This window comes from Macaca nemestrina, chromosome 5, assembly GCF_043159975.1.
Source record: "Macaca nemestrina isolate mMacNem1 chromosome 5, mMacNem.hap1, whole genome shotgun sequence".
Classification (NCBI taxonomy): domain Eukaryota; kingdom Metazoa; phylum Chordata; class Mammalia; order Primates; family Cercopithecidae; genus Macaca; species Macaca nemestrina.
The window spans coordinates 92,008,016-92,015,413 of NC_092129.1; the positions used below are offsets into that span (position 1 = coordinate 92,008,016).

Sequence of the window (7,398 nt, forward strand, 5' to 3'; positions counted from 1 at the left end):
TATAACCTTTTGTACTTGGATATTGATATCTTTCTTTAGCTTTGGGAAGTTCTGTGTTACGATCGCTTTCAATAAACTTTCTACCTCCATCTCTTTCTCTGTCTCTTCTTTAAGGGCAATAACTTTTAGACTTGCCCTATCAGAACTATTTTCTAGACCCTGTATATTTGCTTCACTGTTTTTTACTTTTTCTTTTATCTCCTCTGAATGTGTATTTTCAAATAACCTGTATTCAAGCTCACAAATTCTTTCTTTTGCCTGATCCATTCTACCATTAAAAGACTCTGATGCAGTCTTTATGCCAATTGCATTTTTCAGCTTCATAATTTCTACTTGATTTCTCTTAATACTTTAATCTCTTTGTCAAATTGATCTAATATAATTCTGAATTCTTTCTTTGTATTATTTTGAATTTCTTTGAGTTTCTTCAACACAGCTATTTTGAATTTTCTGTCTGAAAGGTCAAATGTCTCTGTTTTTTCAGGATTGGTCTCTGGTGTCTTATTTAGTTCATCTGGTGAGATCCTGTTTTCTTGGATGGTGTTGATGCTAGTAGATGTTCTTCCGTGTTTGGACATTGAAGAGTCAGGTATTTATTGTTTTCTTCATCATCTGACTTATTTGTAGCCATCCTTGCGAAGGCTTTCCAGATATTTGAAAGGAGTTGGGTATTGTGATATAAGCTGTATCTGCTTTAGGGGGCACCCCAAACTCAGTAACTCTGTGATTCTTACAGACTCATAGAGTGAGCACCTTGATGATCTTTGACCAGATCCAGGAGAATATTCTGGATTATCAGGTAGAGACTCTTGTTCTCTTCCCTCACTTTCTCCCAAACATAGTCTCTCTCTCTCTCTGTTCCAAGCAGTCGACTTCACTCTGCCCCAGGGAAAAGTCCAGTCATGCTTTCCAAGAGTCAAATCTTAGAATCAGGAACACCAAGAGCCTGCTTGGTACTCTAACTCCCTATGGCTGTGCTGGTAACTAAGGTGCAAGACAAAGTCCCCTTTACTTCTCCCTCTGCTTTTCTCAAGCAAAAGGAGTTTTCTTCCATAGCCACCATAGCCATTAATGTGCTGAGTCTCACCTGAAGCCAGCAAGTCTCAGGGACTCACCTAAGGCCCTCAGTATAGTACATGGGTATCTCTGTTGATTATTCAGGGATCGAGGGCTCTTCAGTTAACAGATGAATGCTGCCAGCACTGGGTCCTTTCCTTCAAAGTACCAGGTCCCCTTCTGGTCCAGGGTGTGTATAGAAATATTATCTGGGGACAGGGCCTGAAATGGGGGCCCCACTACTCTGACTGGGTACCCTGTCCTCTTGGCTGAGCTGGTATCCAAGATGCAAGACAAAGTCTTCACCATTCTTCCCTCTCCTCTCCTCAAGTGAAAGGATATCTTTTGGATCCTGGAGGTGTGCAGCTTAGGGTTAGGGGAGGGGTGATGCCAACACTACCTGTTCTCCTCCAGCTGCTGTTTCAGTATGTCATGTGCCGCCCCAAGTGTCCACAGTCTCTGGGTCTAGTTTAGAACAAAGACTCACCTAAAATTTGCAGCACCTGCCACTTAGATTGTCTTTTAAGTTACTTGGAGGCACAGAGTGCCTTAGCCCTCTCTGGCAAGGTTTGTAGGCACTCAAGTTCAGACTGCTGGGATAGGTAATTCCCTTCTGGATAGGACTGGTTTAAAGTTCCTTCCATAGGCAGGCGTCAGCTGAGTTTTTCCTTTCTGCTCTAACAGGATAGCACTGAGTTCAGTGCCTTACAATTGCTGTGTTCTGCTTCTCGGAGTACCCAGAGATGCTTTCAGCACCATGCCACTGCTGCTGGGAGTGGCATTAACACCATCGAAGAAAACATGACCTGAAGGTGTCATAGGTGATTCAGAACTGTTATTTTCAGTGTCTCTTTCAGCAATATAAAGTCAAAGCCAGGTACTGTGAGTGCTCAGTGATTTTTTTTGTTCTTATGAAGATTTGAAGATTTTATTTTATTTTTTCTGTGTAGATAGTCATTAACTTGGTGTTCTTGCAGGGGGCTCAGGATGATCAGTGGAGATTTTTATTCTGCCATCTTGTTCCTATATCCTCTTATGAATTTTTCATATACATTTAATACCAGACTTTGAACAAAGCACTGCTTTCCCCGACTTGGGTATAGACTTGGCATTTGATGTCAGGAGGTGAAGCTCATAGAACTGACTAAGAAGGAACTCTGGGCCAGAAATCTTGAAAGAGACATCAAGTTAAATATCTTTGGGGTAACAGTGATGATTTATTCATAAGGCATCAAGAAAATATAAAAATATATCTCTGAAGAATAAATGAGAGTGCAAGAATAGACAGCAAATCTGGAAATAAAAAGTATTCATTAAAATTATTTGTTTTCAAGCAACAGTAATCAACTCTGAGTAACACAAAGCAGAAAAGAATCAATGGAAGGATTTAGGAGAACTCACAAAGTCTAGAGAACCCACTTCTGTAAAAATCAATAATCATAACCACCACAGGTCTAGGTTAAACAAAATGAAGCAAAACACATAGACAATTTCATCGTAGCATAATTTCTTAAGTAGGTGAGTTCAAAACATTTTCCGATTTAGCTTTCTCTGCTCACAATCTAGATTCTAGGGAGAAAGAACAATCAGTCTGCCTAGACTGGGTCCCTTGTAACTTCATGCATAAGCACCACACCTTGATTAATATTCCAACCTGATTATAGTTAAAGGCTGCTTGGTGATTCCATAAAAGGAAATTGGACTTTATTGTCAAAAACAAAATAGATGCACAAAGAGTCAAAAAAAGTTTTGTTTATATATTTATTTAGGTTTTTTACCCTCATAGTTTCAAGAGTTTGTAATTAAGTGGAGACTGAGAGAATATTCTGGAACATAAGGAAGAGTTTCATGACTGAGACAAGTCATACTATAGGCAGGTTTTTTCTCAAATGTGAAGTTGTTTTCTTATTCCTTAAGGAAGGAGAAGTTGGATGAGAAGCATGCCTGTGTTCCTGACTTGAGTTCAAAGTGAATAAAGGTTTCACAATTATCATTGTATACAAGAATTTAGACTTAGGTCTAGAATGTGGTGGTACTTAAATCTTGTATGAAGGAATTCATTAGTATATGAATAACTTCCGTATTTTTTCATATTTTATATCAAGTCTTTAGATTTCTGGAAATGAGAGTTTATAACACTTTGGAATTCTGGACAAAATAAAAAACTATTTCAAAATGTAAAGTATATTTCAAAAACACCTAGACACAACTTAAATATATTTGTGAATTTTTAAATGTCCATTGACTGTGTTATCAGCAATGTGGGCTAACTCTAACCTCAAAGCAAACACAAATGAATTATCAGCTTCTCTAAGAAAACAAAAACACTGGCAAAATATAACCCAACATAAGTTAGACCTTCTCCTTATAGTGAAAACAATGTGTATATGTGTGCTTTTTGTTGTTTTGTTTTAAACAGAACAAGATTATATTTATTTATTTATTTATTTATTTATTTATTTATTTATTTATTTTTGAGACGGAGTCTCACTCTGTCACCCAGGCTGGAGTGCAGTGGCGCGATCTTGACTCACTGCAAGCTCCGCCTCCCGGGGTCACGCCATTCTCCTGCCTCAGCCTCCCGAGTAGCTGGGACTACAGGCGCCCGCCACCTCGCCCGGCTAATTTTTTGTATTTTTAGTAGAGACGGGGTTTCACCGTGGTCTCTATCTCCTGACCTTGTGATCCGCCCGCCTTGACCTCCCAAAGTGCTGGGATTACAGGCGTGAGCCACGGAGCCCGGCCGAAGATTATATTTCAATATACAATTTCTGTATAACTAAAAAGTAAAATACCACAGTAAAATGAGAAAAAATATATTTGCAATTCTAGGCAAAATGTTAACATCTTTAATCATAAATGGATTATTCAGAAATCAGTACAAAGAGATTAACATTACAAGGGAAGTGAAAATAAAAGGAACAGAGGAAAATGGAATAGCATCAATGGGTTATAAGGCTATATGAAGATGATATAGTTAACATTAATAGCTGAGAAAGCAAAGCAATTTCTTTATAAATTACATTATTGATCCTTACAAATAATGATATCTGATGTTTGTACAGCTTTAGGAAATGAAGAATTCTCAAATACTGGAGAAATTTACTCTAGTCATGTGGAGTTTACTCAAAAAAATGTAGATTTCTGCATCTACTTGGCCCCTGCAGCTCCAAACCATAGGAATAACTCCAGCAAAGTAGATACACACCCACACATATACACATACATGTTTACTACATAGAAAATGTGTTAATAGATCTTCTCCCAATAAACTACTTATGTATCAACTGGTTTATAAATTAAACCAAAATAGGAAGCACTCTTTTTGAACCCTACTTGTATAAAAACACCAGCAGTTGTGGACGACAGTGTAAACATGCTTTCACTTTGAGGATGTGGTGAGTACTCAGAAGATTTAGCCAACAAGTCTATACAGAAACTTTGAATGAAATTTTTCTCTTTTGAATATATAATAATCTTTTATCAAAGATCTTTGGGAGAAAAAACTTTCTAATATATTTATTGGAACTGTATTTTATTTAGCATCTTTAAATGCCAACTATAGTACTTACATAGAAAGACAGAAACCGTTATTGCATTTATTTCCATGCTTAATGAAACTCTTTGAAATAGGCATTGTTTTCTTTCTCATACAGATTTTAAAAACAGCATCAGGGAAGCTAAACATGTTTGAAAGCACAGGTATTTTATAGGGGTAGAACTGGGATTTCACTGTACATCCTGTGGCCCTTTTCATATAGCAATGTAAAATGCAACATTAATCTACATACCTTCTAAAAGACTCATTATACTGATTTCATAACAGGAATTATCTTTATTCTAGTTCTACCATCCCATATAAATAGTAAAGAGGTGAAAATAAAAATCACTGTAAGAACAGTAGACCATCTAAGTTTTAATTGGTCATCTTTGGAGATCTTAGTTCAGGGCACCTGAAGAAAATAAGTCTTCAGATAATTGCCTGATTCTGCTCAGAGGACGGAAGTGATGTGTTGAGAGCAGTGGCAAAACAGGAAAATTTTATTAGCCAATGCTAACATACTGATAATAATCTATGAATCTATTCAATTTAAATCATTAAGAGTAAAAAGGTATGGATTAAATTATTATTCAAAAAATACTCCAGAAAAACAAAATGATGTCCTCACCAATGAAAACACAATCCAAATCAATGAATACTAAAGGCATTGAATCCCTCAGGCGTTTTCTCTACCAAATAACTCCCTCTATACAATTGCAATAATTAAATCAATCTAAAATTGTTGCTTATTTATTTCTTATTAACATAAGACATATTTCTTATTAACATAAATAACTCCCTCTATACAATTGCAATAATTAAATCAATCTAAAATTGTTGCTTATTTATTTCTTATTAACATAAGACAGCACTGTGAAAAACTCTTCTAACAAAAAAAGACAAAAAAAAATTAAACCATCTCAGGAGTATGCCCGGGAAGAGGCACCTGTGGTCCGGTGGAATAAACATTGAACCAAGGCTTAGCCAATTTGGCTTTGAATTCTATCCTTCCACTTAGCTGATTTCCATGGAAAAATTATTTGGCCTTTCTGAACTTTATTTTCTTCTATGAAAAATGGAGATATTGATGTATCCCTTAAATAAAAATTTTTAACCTGAAGTTTGTAACCCAGTAGGATATTTATACATATGAGTAGATTTTTAAGGATTATATATTCCCTAAAATTTTACACATCAATTTTAAAGATGTCAAGACACTTTCTAACACAGGGGGCCCAATCTCCAAGCCACAGACCAGACCCATATATGGCCTGTTAGGAACTGGGCCACACAACAGGATGTGAGCAGTAGGCCAGGGAGTGAAGCTTCATCTGTATTTTCAGCTGCTCCGAATCACTCACACTATCTCCTGAGCTCCCCCTTCTGTCAGATCAGTGGCGCCGTTAGATTCTCATAGGAGCGCGGACCCTATTGTGAACTACGCATGCTAGGGATCTAGGTTCCTGCACTTTTTATGAGAATCTAATGCCTGATGATCTATCACTGTCTCCCATCACCCCCAGATGGACTATCTAGTTGCAGGAAAACAGGCTCAGGGCTCCCACTGATTCTACTTTATGGTGAGTTGTATAATTATTTGATTATATATTATCGTATAATAATGAAATAAAGTGTGTAATAAACATAATGCACTTGAATCATCCCACAACCATCCCCTCTCACCCTGGATCCATGGAAAAATTATCATCTACCAAACTGGTCCCTGTTGCCAAAAAATTTGGTGACCGCTGCTCTAACAGTTTTAGAATTACCAAATTAGAGTGTTTCCAAACAATTAAGAAATAAACTTTAATGAAATGACTGAATTATAGTTTAAAAAGTAATTGATTTTTAAGTCAGAAGCTGAATCCAGCACACAAGGATAAGATACTACCCTTCCAAGATAGCCATATTCAAATGATCAAGTGTGCTGAAGCCTATGTAGAACTCATGCATTTCTCTATCTCATTTTCTCATTTCTGTTTCAAATGTGCTACTTTGTTATGTAACTGAAGGTAAAGAGATATTATTTATTTGCATAGCCTAACACAGAGTTGATTGTTGATAAATGTTTGGAAGAATAAACAGAAAAGAGCCAATTGCTACATATGTTAGAATACAACTAAGGTAACATTTCCCAAAATATTTTGCACAAGGTGGCTCTGAATGAATTTTTTTATAAATAAGAATAATTGATTAAACATGATAAGACTATGTCTCAAGTATAGGACCACTGAATGCTTCAATAAGTTAAAATGTTCTGTGACTGTTAAAACATTAAAAACCTTTTTCTCAACGTTTCTATTTTCAACAGGACTTTTATTGTTGACATACGGATTTTGTGTTTGTTGTTGTTTTGGGATAATTTGTTATTACTTATCACAAATAGAATACATGCAACATAATTCACATACTATCTAAAGAAGTTAATAGGCTTGTCCTTAGAATCCAAGTCATAAGGAAATCCCCATGACTAGTACATTCTCTACAAGTAGGTTTGTAGAGGAAAGTGTAAATGTTTTTAAAACTTATTTTTCAAATAAATATATTTTGCTGCCCAGAATGTGGCAGATATACTTCTAGGTATTAGGAATATGCATATATACATAAATCACACTTGCACTATTAATGTTTGCCAACTAAAATGGACTGCATGTGGAGAAAACAACAACAACAACAACAACAAAAACTAAACAGTGATAAGTGCAGCAGTAGAAATAGGATCAAGCACTACCCAAGGGCGCAAGGAACTGTGTCAGAGGAGAGAGTCTTGCAGAGGACTTCTGCAGTCAATGGAATCC

General features: G+C 36.3%; 1 long non-coding RNA gene across 1 annotated transcript; it reads left to right on the top strand.

The window, feature by feature from the left end:
• The first annotated feature begins 483 nt into the window (after nt 1-483).
• Nucleotides 484-1,922, top strand: LOC139363151 (uncharacterized). Its single transcript, XR_011623071.1, has 3 exons — nt 484-589; nt 737-799; nt 1,741-1,922. It is a non-coding gene; the product is annotated as an uncharacterized lncRNA (long non-coding RNA).
• The last annotated feature ends 5,476 nt before the right edge of the window (nt 1,923-7,398 follow it).